Raw genomic sequence first — 19922 nt, 5'->3', positions numbered from 1 at the left:
GGTAAAATTGGTGTGTGTTTGTAAAACTCATAATTGACCTGGGCCGAAATCTAACCCACCCTGTTAGTTCATTGCTTAGTAGTTTAATATACAAAATTTAACATGAGAAGGACAGAAAAAGAAATCCAAAGAAGGCAAATCAGAATTTTATTTTATTTTACCTGCAAGCCTGTGAATTCATTCTTATAAGTATGGGCATTTCAACGTATACTTTATTTTCAACTGGGAGCAGCTAAATGACAGAAAATGTTGGACTCATGCATCTAATTTTTCTCATGCCTGGCTAACAGAAAATAGAATTAGAAATGCCCACATCATGGTACAACAGGCATTGTTATGGTGAATGAATTGCAAGTGCTGAGAAAACATTTAGTGCCCAGACATTTACCTAGAAAATATAAAACAATAAATGTCAACTAAAATCCTATGGATAGACATAACACTAAGTGAATCTGGTCTTCAGCAGTAAAAAGAGACTGACCGAGCACAATTGTGGAGGCCATTGAAAACGTGAAACAATTTCATAATTATCCATCTCACTTTGACTCGATCAAAACAGTGACACATGTCACCCCATCCCATCCACCCCAAATTCTTAATAGAGGGGTTGTGTGTTATTTATCTTAATAACTTCAGAACCCAGCATGGCCTCTGTCACACCGCACACACACAATGCTTGTTGAATTGCAAGTTATAGACATTATTTCCCAAAATAACAAGCTAATCTAAGAAAGCCCTTTTTAAATGACTTCACTTATAGAGAACGTCATGCTACAAGGGTCACCCTTGCTAACTCTGAGTTGGCAGGAAGAAAAGATGAACAGCGACCGAAAACAGAAGCAGTAAGTATAAAAAGAAGAAAGAAAGAGAGTGGAAAGAGATCAGGAGAAGTTGAGAGGAGCAACGGAGTACGAGAGAGAGAGACACAGTCTGAGAAGGGAGGGAAAGATCAATGGAGGAAATAGGGATAGGGAGAGCAAAGGGGTAAGGGAGTCCGAAGGAAGAATGGGACCGAGGAAAAGAGGAGTATTTCAAAAACCACAAACTTCCCTGTCCTCCTAAATATGTGGATAGTGGTGTCTCTCCCAGTATCAAACAGAATCTGGAAGCAATTTCAAAAAATAACATGTTAAACACAAAGTAAAAACAAGTAAGCACAGAGGTAAGGCACATACATGATCCTGTGGGCATGGCGGAATCAGCTCCAATTTCCAGCTGACTAGGTTTTCTTCTGTTGTTCTTGTTGTTTATTTTTGTTGCTTTTCTAACCATTTAGATATATGTCAACCCAACTTGAAAAACCAACTCTGAGAAACAGGTCTGGATGAATTGCAAGCACATCATTTTTTCTAATTTACCAAAATAGCACATTCATAAATAAAGTGGGAATAAAGTGGTTAGAGGGGGGAAGAATGGAGATGCATTTCCATAGTCCTCCGAGCGTGTTAGCTTGGTGTATAATCAGCTTGCATTCAGGAGGAAACCGTGTTCAGCTATTTAGTTGGCTCTCTATTCCTTGAAAAACACGGTTATTTTGTGTTTTCCTCTTAACATAGACTTTATGCTGTCCTAATTAAACAAAGAAAGTTTGGCTATCAGCAAAGATGGCATTAGACATGAGGTAACTTTTGATACTAGAGTTTTTTTCCTAGTTGGGGAAAAAATAACAATAGTGTTAAAAGAAAGAAAGGATTGATATTTTTCTTAAAGACGTCCAGCAGACTTTTTAAAACACTGCAATACCAGGACTTCTGGAGAACAAAGGCAAGTGGTCGATGTCTACTCTGGCTTATCACCTACTATCTGAAGTGCCCTAAAATCACTGGACTTTAAGAAATCAGCCCATCAGCCACATTCAAATCAATGGTTGCCATGGTGAGGATATTCCTGGAAATAAGGACCTTTTTAGGTCAGCGTAGCACAAATGCTCACAGGCAACAGTTCACATTTCAGCATGGGCAGTACTGTAGACCCTTCGAGTTACAAAATCTTAGATTTGGAGGGAATCTTAGAGAGTATCTTCAGGTCATCACCAATCCTTATAGTCTATTAAAAATGGGGAAATAGAGATACACACTTACAGGGAGACTTATTCCAGGCCCAGGAAGGTGGTGCCAAAGCTTGGAATACTCATATCTCCCAAACTCCATTCCCTAGCCTTTTAGACTGACGGGAAAGAGGAAACTCGAAGCAGGCACTGGAAGAGCCACTTTCTGTCACTGAGGCCTGTCTTCTTTGGAGATAGATCAATCGAGTGCCTTAAAGACGATTGTTTTGCTTTTATGTTTCATGAGGCTGAAGCGAATCAATAATTCAGAGCTGCATGATGCACCCTTGTATCTCCTGATAGACAGATATCCCCCATTCCCTGAGAATGGCTTTATGTCAGAATATTTTGCAAGGCCAACAAGTTGAATTTTGGTCTTTGCGAAACTTCATTTTAAAGAATGCCAGACAATGAGAGACCATGGGATGATAAATATCTGAGAAGCAGTTCTCCACCTCCCTCTCTATATCTGTTTAAACATTTTTGTTTATTTCCCTTTTTATTACAAGAAACATCACATACTTTATTCTCATCTTTCTTTTCCAACTCTCTCAGATGCCATCTTAAAATGGGTCAGATCTGAACGGCAAACAGAGATTTGGAATTAATTTATGAAAGTCATCTTTTGGAAAATATACTCCCGAAACTGCAAGAAAGAAGAAAAGTCAAGGAACCTTGTTCCTCCTATCTGGCCTTGTGTGCATTTAAATTAATATTAATGAGCCTCTCCACCTTCCAGATGCCAAGATTTCTGCTAGAACCTGAGAACACAAATCATGGCTATGATTATTGCCAGCTATCTAAGTTCTTTCAGTTTCAAAAACTAGATCTATAAAATAGAGTTTAACAACATTTTTCTCATGGGATTATAGTGATAGTTAAATGTGTTCATCTGAGGAAATTATTTGGAATAATTTCTGCCATATAATAAGTACTTAATAAATGACAACTATTGATATTCTATTTTTTCTTCCGTGAGCATTTTTTCGATGTTCTCATCATCTGACTTTGTTCCAACAGGTGACTGTCCAATGACCACATTTGTGAGTCTTCACCCACCTGCTTAATTCAGAAACTGAGTCAGGTAAACTGTCTGGTTCCATTAACAAATGCTTTATTGATTGATTCCATGTAGGTTTTGGGTGTGGCATGAACTTGCAAAAGTTCACAGAGAAGGTGACAGTTAATTGAAACATGGGTATTGTGGCATAGAGGGGAAAATTCAGTTCCTTTTTTTTTTTTTTTTTTGAGTTGGAGTCTCACTCTGTTGCCCAGATTGGAGTGCAGTGGCTGCTCCCGGCCACCGCAGCCTCGACATTCTGGGGCTCCAGCGATCCTTCCGCCTCAGCCTTCCAAGTAGCCGGAACTACAGGCGTGCGCTACCATGCCCGGCTGATTTTTTGATTTACTGTAGAGATGAGGTCTTGCCAAGTTGCCCAGGCGGGTCTCGAACCCGCGGGCTCAGGCAATCCACTCACCTCAGCCTCCCAAAGGCACGGGATTACAGGCTGAGCCACCGAACCCGGCCGAAAATTCAGTTCTTAAGTAATGTATAGGATGCCATAGTCTATGCTACATTAGGTTAGATTTTAAGCCTAGAAAAAGAAGACAATGCCTCCAGCTTTCGATGGTCTTTGATGATGACAGAACCAAAAAAGCATAAATTTGTTGCCCATAATCTCTGTGTATGCTGATAACCAGATCTCTAAAAAACAATCAAATACACTAATTTGTAGTGTTTTCTGACTTTCATGTGATAACTACTTCCACCTAGGCCAATTTTGAGCAACCGATGTGTGATCACACAATGTGGATTTGGGAAGAGAGTTGCAAACAGGCCCTCGCGATGGGTCTGGGCAAGCCGAGCACCAGAACATCACAGTGTCAATGTCGCCCTGATTCTTCCTCTGAATTGAGATCAGGTTAGAATCCTCAGTTTCCTAATCTATAAAGTGAGGACTATAAAAACTACCTCGAGTATTGGTGGTAAGGCTAAATGAGATGTTATACGAACGCTCTCGAAGTGATATCTCACCTATAGCAGAAATTCAGAAATACGACTTTTCCCCTTTTCTTGTGTTGGTAAAATCTTGATGTCAGGAGGACTCTGTGTACCCATAGGTGGAAATGTTGATGCCAAGGCAGAGACATACCAGAAGAAGGTGACAGACTTCTAAGGCTTTATAATCAGTTAACTCATTTACCTATAACTTTAAATTGTCCCTAACATAAAGCACTATGGCAAGAGGCTCTTTTGCGTCATGTGTCTTTAGATCTGACTGTTTCCCCTCTCAAGCTGTGAGTGTATTGTTTCAGGGTAAGGACTGTGCATACCTGGTTTATTTTTTTGATAGACATATCTTCCCCCTTTTCTTTCTGCAAAGGCTTGCATGTATTGTCTATAACCTACGCCTTTGAGTGATTTATTGATTGACTTGAAAACACGAAATGTATGCAGATAAAATCATTTCATTTTTAGGTTTGTTTACTCTTCACGTGACTTTAAAATTAGGCTGTCCTACCCAGGCATGAGTAACAAGGGCCTGTCCCCCGATCACCTTCACGCTGCTGGGTTGCGTACCCCAGGTCTCTTGCTTGGTCCCAGTCCCTGGTGGTTCTCTGTCTTCTCTCACACTGCAGCAGAGTCTTGTCACATCTAAAAACAACCTCCCTAGATTTAATCCATACTGTTCTCTAGCAAGAATTTGTCTTGATGTGGATTCGCTTTTTGTTTCTTTCTACTTTGGGCCAATTTGAGCCAATGCACTAGCCTAAACTTCAAGTATTTCAATGAGTAGCTAGAATAATACCCACTTCTGATATTTGTGTTGGACAGATCATCTCAATCAACCCTGCAAAATAGAGATTATTAAATTTATCTTACACAATTTTGGACCGAGGCTCTGAACTAGTCGCCTGCCTCTCCAAGTTTACCCAGACACGTTTAGCCCATTTCATCATATTCAACCTGTGCGTGCCCCTCCTTCTTCTCCCTCCAGACTCAAATATGGCAGTAAATGACGAATCTGATACTGAATGCCTACTAGACACCCGCTACCAGGTTTAGGCATTGAGTCGATAAAACAGAACGCAAGGATCTTTTTCAGTTCTCATTCGACCTGGTTTTTCATCACTCTCCATACTCTACTTTTCAGCTGCTCCTTGGCTTCCATAACTCGCTCCCCACTGGCTCCTCCCTACAAGTCCCGTTTGCCTTTCACCCCCTTAGTGGGAGCCTTAAAAGTTGGAGTTCTCAGGCCCTCTCTTCTCACTATATCATCTTCTGCGAGGCAAAACAACACCATGCCCTCAGCTTTAATGGCTCTCTGTAGCCATGTGAACTGTGCCTTCCAAAAATGGACGTTTCGAAGTCCTAAACCCCGGTTCCAACTGCATTTGGAAATACAGCATTGAAGAGGTGAGTAGAGTAAAACGAAGTCATGTTGGTGCCCCCAATCCAATAGGACTGCTGTCCTTAAAAAAAAGAGGGGAATAAGACTTAGGCAACAGAGAGAAAACCACGAGAAAGAAGACACTGAAAGAAGATCATCATCCACAAGCCCGAGGGTGGGGGTCGGAGGCCCAGAACCAACCCTGCCGGCATTTTAATCTTGGACTTCTAGCCCCCAGAACTTTTAGGGTACAAACTTCTGTTGTGTAAGCCATCCGGTCTGTGGGGCTACGTTAGAGCAGTCTTCGCAAATAACATGCCACCTATATGGAGACAATAATCAACTTTATGTTTCTAAACCGGCTCTTTTCTTTGAGACTTAGACCTTGGTGCACAACTGCAAGATACCCTGCAACCGCAAAACCAAATAAAGATCTTTCCCATCCAAACCTGGCAGTCTTCTTGTACCCTCTCTGTTCCATCTATCCAGCTGCAACCAAGTTTGACACGTCTGTCTGTGTTATTCTCACGAATAATACGTCATCAATTTCAATCCCTTTTACCTCCTAAACGTCTACTGAATCTGTCCACTCTCCACATTTCTACCAACTTGGTCTCAAGTAACATCGTCCCTCATTTGGACTATGACACTCACCTCCTAACTGGTGTTCCTAAATCTACTTTTACTCTTTTCAGTTCACGTATCATGCTACAGCGAATCTAAACAGGTCGCACCCTTCATTCCACCCTTCCATTGCTTTTAGGAGAAATATACACACTTTAACACGGTGTACAAGGCAGTTCTGGAAAATCTGTTAGCTCGTAGATCGGTTTATCAAAAGCCGTTTACTAAATTATGAGGATTTCTTTTGCACAATTGTATTCTCCCTTCGCTCCTTCTTTTGCATTTGACTTTGAACCTGCCCCTACTCTTGTGTAAGCTTTTATTTATAGTCGCAAAACAGTTGACCAGGGAACATACAGAGAGGCATAGCAAACAGCAGAGGGAAGAAAAACCAGAGACGTGACAAGAGTCAGCATTCAACCCACGGTGTACTGAGCGCAGGGCTGGAGGAAATATTAATCGTCCAATCAAATGTCAGCATTGGAGGGGTGACACCTGAAGAGACTCACTTTAAAGGGGATGGCTGAGTCAAACCTTCCCTTGCAGGGTTCCCCAGTCAGCTCACTGGCAACCACCCTCTCCCTAGGGGACTCGGACCGCCTCCGGCCTGTGGGATGCCACAGTTGGTTCCTCCAGCAAAGGATCAGTCGTCTCTTAGAAAAGAAAGGAAGATGGAAGCAGGAGTCCAGCACCAGACAGATCAGACTTGAGAGCGGGAGGGCGAAAGGAGAGGGAAAGATGGAGGAGAAAACCTGAAGAGACTGAAGACGTGGAGCAGGAAATAAAGGCAAAGCCAGCTTTAAAGTAATTTCCTGTGTTTGAATAGAAACACCGATGTCCCTTATTTGCAAAGAAACCTGGGGCACACAGACACCTCAGGATATTCACTATTTCTTTACATCTTTAATTGGATACTTCAAAAGATCACAATTAAGCTTTTTGAAAATACAAAGTTTTAGTTGAAAGGAATCCGTGGGGATCTATGCCACTGAATCTTCTGATCTAAACCAAGGGCCTTATTAAAAACAGGAGGGGGTGATATACAAAGACGTGATTCCTGAGTCGTTGGTTAAAAGGCTTATTTAGACTGCTCCCCCCATTACTGGACGAAGAATGAAGTTGAAAAATGAGGAAAGAGGAGATTATGCTCTATTCAACTCTGACTCCACAATGATGTGCACCCCAAGAGGCCACTTCATTCCCAAGGCCTGTGAAACTGAAAGTCAGATAAATGATGGTGCACACCTGGTCTGCTCGGCCTCCACATGAGCACTTTCAGGCCTGTCAATGCTCGTTCTGGGAACGGGCTCGTCCACTGCTACTTCCAGGTTCTAAACAGGCTCACCCCTCGTGTTAGACCTGCCTTCCCTGGCCATGGCATCCTGATAGCCTTGTCAATGCTGCCCTGTGCTAGAAACTTGCTTTGTTCCTCGGTCTGGTGCCCCATAACTCATGGTTCGTTTTGCAACATCCATTTTTTTTCCTCCTTGTCCTTGAGTCCTTCCAATTCCAACAAGCAAAAAATACTGATTTTGTTCCTGGTTTACGGAGCTCTGCCCAACCTCTGCAAGCCAAAGACAAATTAGGGAATCCCTGTCTAGTAACTTGGCAATTTATCATTGTCGTTCTTGCTTCCACTATGTCTGTGCTGTCTTTGAACCCCAGTTGGTATACTTTTGGCCTTTCCAACGTCACCAAGTTCATACGAGGTATTCTAGAGTTCAACTTCTTGCCCAGCGCTTTAGATCAGCTATGACGAAGCATCTCGGTTGTTCTTAGAATGATTTTTAGACATCAAGTGCTAATGCTGAACTGTAGACCTCAGACCGGAACAACCATGTCTTTTCCAGAATCTTCCTGAATCTTAGCTGGGGCTTCCACTGTTTTGGGAGGTTAGGAAGGCCAGGTCCCATCCTCTGTGTGAGCAGCCAACATAGCCTGATGCTGACACTGCATTACACAGAATTCCAACTTTCCTAGATATTCGCCCATTGCCTGTGACACGCCTTCACAGCCTTTTGACTTCTACCTGCTAGCTTATTACTTCCGACAGGTTGCTTTCCAACATGTTAGATGTAGCCTTGAGTATCTTTTGATTTCTGGGAGACAGCTGTTTCGGATCAAGATTCTGGAAATTACTGGGTTTCTGATGGAGATTTCTTGGCTTTCACTTGCCTGCGGGTGAGAACTGCAAGTAACCTATTTCTGTGAATCATTTCTAGCTTGTTTCTCTGGTCATGTTTTTTTCTTTTTTAACTTGTTGTGATGTCTCTCTATACAGTCCAGCACAGCTCACACTGCTGGCATGAGCCCAGGGAAAGATTCGAAATAACTGAAGGAAAGTACATCTATTACAAACTGACCCAAAGCTATTGTGGTCTCTTTAGAAATGCCACATTATTACTCTTAGAAACAAAACCTCTAGGTAGCCAATGAGTATTCTCCCAACTCAGTGAAGACATCTCTTACTAAAGACCATTTTCCTTAAATTCTTCAGATTTCTCCAGTTACAAGGGGGAAAGAATTAAAAAATGGAGTTTATTATACAAAATTGTGATTTATTCTTACATGTTTAAACTTTTGTCACCTTCAAAGCACTCTCCATTTGATGCAATACACCTATCGAGATGCTTTTTCCACTGCTCAAAGCAGTTTTTGAACTCATCCATTTTAATGACTTTTAGTGCTTTTGCATTTTCCCCCCACCTCTTCCAGATGGGCCAAATGTTTCCCTTTGAGGACTTTTTTCCCCGGGGAAACAAAAACAAGTTGCAGGCGAGATCTGGTGAACAGGGAAAGGTGAGGTACAGGGATCATGCTGTTTGGGGTCAAAAACTGCTGAACACTCAGCTCTGTGTGGGCGGCTGTGCTTGTAAATCACCTGTCATGCAATGAGCCAATACATTGAAAGAATCTCCAAAACAAAACAAAACACAAAATTCGCTGACGCCAAATGCAGCTTCTCACAACCACACTAACCAGTGTACTGGTGCTGATGGATTTCTAGAACACTTACCTCGCTGGGAGGAGCCCATACTCCAAAAAATAATTCTGGAATTTTTTGTGGTCTCTCCATGTATATCTCACACACAGAAAATAAACAAAAGCTGATGCTTTAATATAACCACGGAGTATACCAATGAACGGTCATTGTGAGAAGTAATTGAATATTTATAGGGTTATCTATTGCAGCATTATTGCAGCTGTGACATTTTAGACACAACCTAAACATTCATCAACAAGTTGCGGGTCAAATAAACTATTGGTCATTAAACAAATAAAATTGATTTCTACAAAATGATCTCATTGACGCAGAGCAGAAACTCATTTTAGGGGTGGAGATAAAGCATGAAAATAAAGGAAAATCTTGAGTTCTTTCAAGAAAAATTCCAGACACCCTGCTAGTCCAGAGAAATAAATAAGCAACACAATTAGCTAGAAGGTCCTATAAGCTTAAAACAGTAGCCAAAGATGTTACAGTCATGGGATGTTTTGTTCCCTGTAGAAACTAAAGATGGGAGGTTGTTTACCAACACTGAGCCCCAGAGGCCTGCCAGGAATTTACTACATTGTTATCAGAGGACCCCCCCTTCTGTCTGCTGAGGTTTTCTCTAGCTATCTCCTGCCTCAGGGAGGTACTGTGCCCTTGGCTGGGATCTGGGTGGAAAGGGAGTGCCTTCTCTCTGGGCACCCTCCCAGAATGTAGCTTGTATCACATTGATCTGAGGTGGAGGAATCATGGCTCAAGTGCCCTAGACTTTCACTGTTCTTACTGGGATGTGGCAAGCTTTCGTTTCAATAAGTATTTCTTCATTACCTGTATGCCATTAGGACACTTTCCAAAATAGTTCAAATGGCTGTCGGTTGATTTATTTATCTACTCTTCTAATTTCCACCAGTTAGGTTTTTTCCGCTAGGGAAGACCCTCTGAGTTCATCAGGCCACAATTCCAGAAGTCATCTTTTTCAAAGATTTTTGGGAAAATAACTTTTAGATATGCTTCAAAATGGAAGTAAAACAAAGGAGATTAAAACACGCTATGGGCAGAATTAAAAGCATAAGAAAAGCTGCAAAAGAAATTGTACATATAGGCAAACTTAAGGAATTGCAAATAGTCCAGTTCTGTAGAAACACCTAGATACATAGGAGAGTATTAAAGAAAGATGCTGAAATCACTGTGGGCATCATTGTGTCTGCTGAGGAGTATAGAGACATGCATTTGCCATTTTGTAGACAGTAATATTATTGACAATATTAACATTGTAGAATACCGATTCATCAGGCGAGACAATGACAGCTCCCATAAAAGACAAGGAGTGAATATGCATTTCATTATACTTAAATATTAGTTTATTATATATACACATATAATTATGAATTTTATTAATATACAATAGCTATGAGAAATGGCCTTGTTGAAAGCAGTTTGATAATTTCAGTAAAATTTTTAAAAAAGAAAAGAAAAGAAACCAAAGATAGCAACACATGTCCCTGAGCTGACCTTCAGAACCCTGGGCTCTCCATCAAATGGATCTGCTGGCATGTAGACTTCAGATGAGAGAACTGAATTCAGATCACTGTCCTTTTTTAGAAAAACTTGTCTCTCAACCAATTGCAAGTTAGAAAATCTTTGAATCCACCTATGAATGAGGGGCCCCCACTTTGAGGTACCTGCCTTTTAGATAAGGTCCATGTATAGCATTTGTGTATTGATTTATGGCTTTGCTGGTAAACTCTACCTCCCTGCTTTTAAAAACCGTTACATGTGAACCACCATGGAGTTTAGGTCTTAAGTATTAGCTCTTTGATTCTCCTGCAATAAATGTGTCTCTTTCTCTCTCGCAATCCTGATGTCAGTGTTTGACTTTGCTGCACTGGGCGGGAAGACCCAAGCTCAGTTAAGTAACACAGTGTAATTTACTGGATGTATTGTTTAGTGAAAAAAAAAAAACAAGGCACAAAAGAGTACATGTAATATGTAACTCTACCTTTTGTGTAAAAAGGAGGAAACATTGAGGATACATACAGGTATGTATGTATGTATGTATAAATGCATGTATTTTGCATGTTTATATTTGCAAAAAAAATGTGGGAAATATATACCAGAATCTGGAGGAAACAGTTTCTTGTGGTTGAGAAAAGGTAGGTTGGATAGAAACTGAAGTAATAATTTTCTGAGTATAACTGTGAATATAGTCTTGACTTTGGATTCATGTATATGCTTTCCATATTCCAAACCCAAAATTGATGCTAAAAGCATAAAAAGTGAAATCAAGTAGAATTTGTAATAGAGAAAGAAATCTAACTATACATCAAATTGTCAAAATAATCACTCATGAAAAATCATCCATTATTCTAGTCACTTTTCTTGAGACTATTATAACTATTCACCCTCAGAGAGCTACATTTTAAGAACAAACTAGTTACAAAAAATTTTACCTTTTTAAAAAGTAGGATTACTGTTGGCATTGGCAACTGTGTAATGTTTCTGAAACTCTTGGTCCTAAATTGTATGGTAGAATAAATAAGCAAATAAATCAGTAGTGTTGGAAATCAGTTTCCCACTGAGGAACAGATGAAGATAAATCTGTGAAGACGAGGAAGAACTCTGTACTTTTGCTTTTGGATTGGAGATAAAACTGTTTAATAAAAATAAAACAATAAAAAAATAGTTCTGTCCATTGAAAAACCTAGAAACAAAATTATTCTATTATCAATGACCCCTCTGGCCCCTAGATCTTGGTTTCTGAATATTATATTATAATAAATTATTTTTCATTGAAAGAACTAGGAATCCCCTTAAAAAGAATTTTTCAGGTTCACAGCAAAGTAAGTATAATATCATAAGCTTTATTGACCAGGCATAATGGCTTACCCTGTAATCCCTGAATTTTGGGTAACTGAGGCAGGAGGATTGCTTAAGCCTAGCAGTTTGAGACCAGCCATGCAACAGAGCGAGACCTCGTCTTTACCCCCCCCCCAAAAAAAATTTAGCTGGGCGCAGAGGTGCATACCTGTCGTTTCAGGGAGAGATTGCCTCAGTCCAGGAGGTCGAGGCTTTGGTGAGCCGTGATTGTGCCACTGTACTCCAGACTGAGGACAGAGTGAGACTGTAACTCAAAAAGCAAGGGAATATTATGAACTTGAAAGCAAATTAGCCATTAGAGTATGATGCAGAAAAATCCATAATACACAATGAACCTATGCATTAGGTCCAGTAGGACACAAGACCAAGATTTAAGGGCCATTGGTCGAAATTTGGATAATTTCAGCAACAAAAATAAAATGGAGAACACTTGATAAAAATGTAGGTGATAGAATTTTTTAAAAATTAGATTTTCATGTTTAGTTTTTTCTTTCTTTTTTTGAGCTGAAGTCTTACCCTGTTGCCCAGGCTGGAGTGTAGTGGCACAGTCATGGCCACCGCAGCCTTGACTTGCTGGGCTCAGGTGATCGATCCTTCTGCCTCAGTCTTCCCAGTAGCCAGAACTACAGGTGCATGCTACAATACCCGGCTAATTTTTAAAAATTTATTGTAGAGACGAGGTCTCACCAAGTTGACCGGGTTGGTATCAAACCAGTGGTCTCAGGCAATCCACTTGCCCCAGACTCCCAAAGTGCTGGGATTACAGGCTGAGCCACTGAGCCCAGCCCATCTTTAATTTTAATAGCTAATTCAGGCAAAGATTAACAAATGCTAAAACTTTTGGGTGCTCCAAGAAGGTGAGAGGAATCACCAGCGCAGAAAAAAGATGGGGACTAAAGCTATTTATTGTTTGATTCCATGGAAGCAAGATCCCTTTTAGAAAAATGATGGTGAGTAAATAAATCGACTTCCACCATCACTTTGCATGGTACTGCCTGCGTTTTCTTTATGTTGTTTAAAAACTAATTAAAGTTTTTAATATTTTGCACAATTTCCTCCACTTTCCTCAACTTTACTTCACTGGGACACAACTCTGAATACAGAGAGAGAGAGAGAGAGAGAGAGAGAGAGAGAGACAGAGAGAGAGATGGAGAGAGAGGGAGAGAGAGGGCAGAGACAAGGTCTCACTCTGTTACCCAGGTTACAGTGCAGTGGCACGATCATGGCTCACTACAGCATTGGCCTCCTGGGCTCATGCCATCTTTCTACCTCAATGTTTACCACAATACCTAGTTCTTTTTCTTCTTTTTTAAATTTTTTTTGTAGAGACAAGGTATCTCAAGGCTGGGCTCAAGTAATTCTCTTACCTCAGCCTCTCAAAGTGCTGGGATGACAGGTAGGAGCCACTGCATCCAGCACCAAAATATTTTTTTAAAGTTCATTTGGCTATTCTATTGATGCATCTCCTCATTAACAATTGTGGACTGAACTTTTAGCATTTCCCATATTTTATGGCTTTGCCAATCTCCTTTTTCTTCCAAACCCCTGTGATTCTAAAGGGCATCTCCAAAATCCATGTGAATGAACCAAATGAAGACCTAACCCTAAAGATTCTTAAGCTCCTCAAGTCCATAGATCTCCTCAGGCAGGCCATGTGACTCACCTGCGGACACACTAATCGCCTCCCAAAAGGCAATCTCTAAAATGTTATCCAGATATTCAATCTTCCGAGCTTTGTCTTCTGTGTCTTCAGCTCACATATTGCCCGATGTCTACCGTATTCCCTTTCATCCACCTCCACTTCCAGTCCTATCATCACCACCACATGGAATTTCTTTCTCTGTTCTCCAGCCTGTGTACCCAGTGGTGAATCACTTTACCACTTTTTTCTTTTGTTTCCTCATGATTCTACATATGTCTGGGCAACTAGATAAAATTGGACAACTAATGACCTGATTGTGCCATTGTGATTCTTAATAACTTTTCAGTTTTCTTCTTTTTGCCCTTCTGCTTTGACAATCTAGCGTTAGCATTTTATCTAGTTCCAGTCTCAGAGGGAACAATTCTGCTGTTTCACCATTAAGTGTGATTCAAGTTGGAGATTTTTGCTAAATATGCTTTCTTGTGTCAAAAAAGAGCCCTGTTATTCTTGGGATTCTGAGAGATTTTATCAACAATGGCTTTTTTATCACCTAATTTTCGGTATACATTTATGTGAATTGTTTTCATCATTCTGTTAATGTAGAAAGTTTCAACAATTGATTTTTAAACATTTGACTAACTTTATATCCTTAGAATAAATTCATCATGGTCATGATTTACTTTCTTTGTTGTATATTTAGCCAAATGTTTGTAAATCTTAAAAAAAGACTGCATCTATCTTCACGCAAGAGAATAACTTACGGTTTATCTTTCTTGCAGTGGCCTTGAAATATTTTTCTTATAAAGCTTACTGGTCTCTTAAAGTAAATTGGAAATATTATTTTTTTCTCTATTCTTTAAAACTATGCTTAAGGTTGGAATATATTTCCCTTAAATGTATGGTAGAACTCACTGATAAAGTCTTCTGAATCTGAAGCGGTTTTTTTTGCAAAAAGTTCTACCATTATCGATTCATTATTTTTAACAGATATAAAATTATTTAGTATTCTATTTCTCTCATGACTCATGTTTGGTAAACTATTTCTTTAGGAATTTGCCCATTTGATTTATGCTCTCAAAGTTCAGAGATTCAGAGATCAAGTTTTAAAAAATATCCTCTTGTAATATTTTATTCTCTACACGATTTGTCATGGTGTATACTTATTCATTTCTGATGTTTTTCACTAGCGGTTTCACTAGTTATCAACTTTCTTAGTCTATTCAAAACACCATCTTTTTTGTTTAAGTGTGTTATGGTATAAATAGAGATTGCAAAATGGTTATTGTTGTGAAGTGGATTAACAAGTGTGTTATGTTGCATACTTTTTTGAGTGTGGAAAGAGCAACATATTTAACAAAAACATTCACTAGGGTAAAAATCATATATGATTCAGTCCTCATGTTGTGCATTAGAGCTCTGAACTTGTTCATTCCACATATCAGTGATTTTGTAGGCTCTGATCTATGTCTCCTTGCTTTCTCTCCATGCATACCACCACCCATGGTAACCAGTGTTTCATTCTGTCTGTTTATGTTCCTTATTTTTAAAATATTCCACATATAAGTGAGATCATGCAATATATTTTTCTGTGTATGGCTTATTTGCCTAGCATACTCTCCTCCAGATCCATTCATGTTATAGCAAATAACAGTCTTCCTTGTTAAGGCTGAAAAGTTCGTGTGTGTGCGTGTGCGCGCGCGCGTGTGTGTGTGTCTCATTTTCTTTATCCATTAGTCCATTGGTGGACATTTAGGTTGCTTCCATTTCTTGGCTATTATGAATAATGCTTCAATGAATATGAGTGCAGTTATCTTTACAAGATGGTGATTTCATCTCCCTTGAGTATACACCCAGAAGAGAAATTTCTAGACCAGATGGTAGTTTTATGTTTAATCTATTTAGAAACCTTTTTAGCTATTTTAAACTATACCATTCATTATTGTTAACTAGAGACACCCTTCTGTACTATCTAACACTAAATCTCATCCCTTATGTCTGATTGTATTTTTGCAACAACCTACTTCTCTATTTTCCCTCCACCCTGCCTGCTACATTCCCAACCTCTGGTAACCACCAGTGAACTCTCTGCTTCCATGAGGTCCACTTTTTTAGTTCCCACATATGAATAAGAACATGTGGTATCTGTCTTTCTGTGTCTGGTTTATTTCACTTATAAATCAGTTCCATTCATGTTGCTGCAAATGACAGTATTTTATTCTTTTCATGGCTGAATATTATTCTATTGTGTATAAGGATTACATTTTCTTTATCCAGCTAAACATTGATGGATACTTAGATTAATTCCATATCTTGGCTATTGTCAATAGTGCTGCAATAAACATGAAAGAACAGATATCACTTCAACATGTGGATTTCCTGTCATACACACATGCACGCGTGTGTGCGTGTGCGCGTGCACACACACACACACACACACACACACTAGTATAAAATATATACATATACTCTTGGATATATATGCGTGCATATATATACACATATATATGTATGTATGTGTGTGTGTGTGTGTGTGTGTGTGTGTATCTATATCTGTATATATCTCCAACAGTGGGATTGCTGGATCATATGGTAATTTGATTCTTAGTTTTTTTTGAGGAATCTCCATGCTATTTTCCATAATGGCTCTACTAATTTACATTTCCACTAACAGTGTATGATAGTTTCCCTTTCTCCACATCCTCACCAATATCCATGATTTTTTGTCTTTATGACAGAAATCATTTTGACTGGGGCAAAAACGATATCTCACTGAAGTTTTGATTTGCATTTTCCTGATGCTGAGCCTTCTTTCATATTCCTGTTGCTCATGTGCATAGCTTCTTTTGAAAAGTATCTTTTCAGATCATTTGCCAATTTTTAAATGGATTTATTTGCTTTCTGTTATATATAATGGTTATTATTCTTTTGTCAAGTAGTTTACGAATATTTTCTAATGTTCTGTAGATTGTCTCTACTTTGTTGACCGTTTTCTTTGCCTTTTAGTTTGATGTAATTCCGATTGTCGGTTTTGCTTTAGTCACCTGTGCTTTCGAAGTCTTATCCCAAAAATCTTACCCAGACCAACATCCTGAAGTGTTTCCTCAGTGTTTTCTTCTAGTAATGCCATAGTTTCAGGTTTTAGATCTAAGTCTTTAATCTATTTTTTTTTTTTGACTTTTTTTTTTTGAAAATGAGAAAGCAGGATTTATTGAGAGGACAGAAAACCTCCCAGAGCAGGAGGGGACCCAAGAGGGTTGCCCTGTTTTGGCTTTTTTTATTTAGTGAAAGAATTCTAGCTTCATTTTTCTGCATATGGTTACCCATTTTTCACCTTTATTGAGCATACTGTCCCTTCTCTAATGTATGTTCTCTGTGCCTTTGTCAATAATGAGTTGACTATAAACACATACATTTATTTCAGGGCCTTCTGTTCTGCTCCATTGATTTTTGTGTCTATTTTTATGCACACAGTATGCTGTTTTGGTACTTTGTTGCATATGTTGAAGTCAGGTAGGATGATGGTTCCAGCTTTGTTCTTTTTGCTCCGTGTAGCTTTGGCTATTCAGGGTCTTTTGTGGTTCCATACACATTTTAGAATTGTTTTTCTACTTCTGTCAAGAATGCCATTGGTATTTTGACAGGATTGCATTGAATCTGTAGCTCCCTTTGGGTTGCACTGACATTTTAACAATATTAATTCTTCTGATATATGAGCATGGGATGTCTTTACATTTTTGGTGTATTGCCTTCAGTTTCTTTCATTAATATTTTATAGCATTTCTTGGAGATATATTTCATTTCTTTGATTAGATTTATTCCTGGGTATTTTATATGTTGTGTAGCTAATGTAAATAGAATTGCTTTCTTGATTTCTTTTCTGTTTGTTCTCCATTGACGTATAAATGTTACTGATTTTTGTATGCTGACTTTGTATCCTGCAACTTTACTGAATTCGTTTATCAGTTCTAACAGTGTTTTGATTTTAGTTTTTTCCAAATATAATGTGTCATCTGCAGAAAATGATAATTTGACTTCCTCCTTTTCAATTTGAATGTTTTCTTAATATTTCTCTTGTAACTGCATGGACCAATCTGATTCAACGTTTATGTCACAAATGTGTCAATTGTTTTTCAGTTGCCATGAACCCCCAGGTTAACCTGAGCATGCCCGGATGAACCAAGCATGCAATCACAGAGGGAACCTATATGCTCAAACTGAGGAGTGAAACATTGAATTAAGAAGTGGAGACTGCATGACAGGATCCAAGATCCTATTAGGTCAAATTCTGGAGTCATCCAACGGCTGGGTCTGGTTAGATCGTGCTTTATTATTCCACGATTAAAAACCTGACCCAGCCCCCAGCTGGGGAAGACACATTTGAGAATTTCCTTCTGTTTCCTTGCTGGTTAACTGGTAATAACTCTTCCTTGCAGCAGAAACCCAGTGCTTTCATGTTTAGCTTTCCATTGTGCATGGGCAATTTAGCCAGTTTTGTTCGGTGACATCTTGCGTCATTGCTTTTGTAGGACTGCCAGTACTAAGTTGAATAAAAGTGGTGAAAATGGACATTGTTGTCTTGTTTCAGATCTTAAAGGAAAGACTTTCAATTTTTTCCCTGTTTAATATGGTGTTATCTGTGGGCTTGTAATATAGTCCTATAGCCTCTATTCTTTTGAGGTATGTTTCTTTTTCTTTTTTTTTTTTTGTCAGAGTCTCACTCCATTGCCCAGGCTGGAGTGCAGTGGCACGCTTATGGCCACCCCAGCATTGACCTGCTGGGCTTAGGTGATCCTTCCACCTCAGCCTTCCAGGTAGCCAGAACTACAGGCATGTACTACCACGCTTGGCTATTTTTTTTTTATTGTAGAGTCGAGGTCTCATCCAGTTGCCCGGACTGGTCTTGAACCCCTGTGCTCAGGCAGTCCTTTTGCCTTGGCCTCCCAAAGTGCTGAGATTACAGGCTTGAATCACCATGACTGGCTGTACAGTTTTTTGAGAGGTTTTATTATAAAAAGATATTCAGTTTTTTCAACTGTTGTTCAGCATCTGTTAAAATGATTCTACAGTAAATTGCAAGTTTTTTCCCCCTTGATTTTGTTAATGTGATATATGTGTTTGTTGATGTGCATATGTTAAACCATTCTCTCATTCCTGGGATGAATCTCTCTTGATTATCTTTTAATGTTTTGTTGAATCATTTGCTAGTTTTTTTTTCTTTTTGGAAAATTCAATGAAACATTTAATAAATGAATAAGTATCATTTTGCACAAGATTTTAGAGAATAATAAAATATGTAGCATACTTGATTTATGCCAAGACTAGCATGGTCAAAAAAAGCCTAAAGATAGTACTATTACAAATCTGTGAGTGCAATGTCTCATTTATGAACATGGATATAAATATTTTAATAAAACTATTAGCAAACCTAGCCCAACAATACATAAAAATCATGACATAGTTGGGTTATTCTAATAACCACAACATTATTTAATGTAAGAAAAAAATCCACTAAAACTACCACATGGACAGGTTACAGGAAAAAAAAATCACAGGATTTTTGTAATCACTGAAAAAAGCAGTTAAAAATTCAAAACCTATGTTCTGGTAGTCATAAAGAAACTTAATTGGGAATCAAAGAGACTCTTATGGCAGAAATTGATAATATGAGCTGAATCTCACATCAAATTTGAAACTGGGGAATTTGCACAATGATGCTATCTCTCACTGTTCTGATTCTATGTACAATGTTACCTGCACTTCTTAGCTATTGCAGTAAAATGCAAAAAATAAAGTCATAAGATTTTCTAGAAATGAAAGTATCTTCACTGGTGATTGAGGTAATTGTGTACATATGAAATACAATAATTCAACAGGTACCAGAATTTTAATTCATATTTATAAAGTCTACTTCATAAAATACAGGAGAAAAAAATTTCTTTTTCCTCCTTGCCCAAATTCAACTCTTAGTAATTTAGTGAATATAAACCCAGTTAATGTTTTTATACTTTTGCTGTGTGCTGATGCCTATGTGTATCCAAGCATACTCATTGTTCACTGCTTTATTCTTTCTTTTCATAATTATCATACTATAAAACTATTCAGGGACTTGATTCTTCACTGAATGTTGTGTCTTAGAATACTCAGAATTACATAGATCAAGTCTATTGTTTCTAACCATTCTACCTTATTACTTTATATTATGTTTCCTTTAATTTTTTTTAATTTGGGGTTCTGTGTTCTGTAGGAACCCACAAGAATCTCTGTGTGGGACACATCCACTAATAGAACTTCCGGGCAACTACAACTTCAAGAAATATACCAACTGGCTGCCCAAAGTGACTGTGCAATTCA

Source organism: Carlito syrichta, unplaced genomic scaffold (genome assembly GCF_000164805.1).
Source record: "Carlito syrichta isolate Samal-C Ts95f unplaced genomic scaffold, Tarsius_syrichta-2.0.1 Scaffold308941, whole genome shotgun sequence".
In the NCBI taxonomy this organism is placed as follows: Eukaryota; Metazoa; Chordata; class Mammalia; order Primates; family Tarsiidae; genus Carlito; species Carlito syrichta.
The sequence above is the reverse complement of the archived record's forward strand: the minus strand, read 5'-3'. Positions refer to the sequence as shown.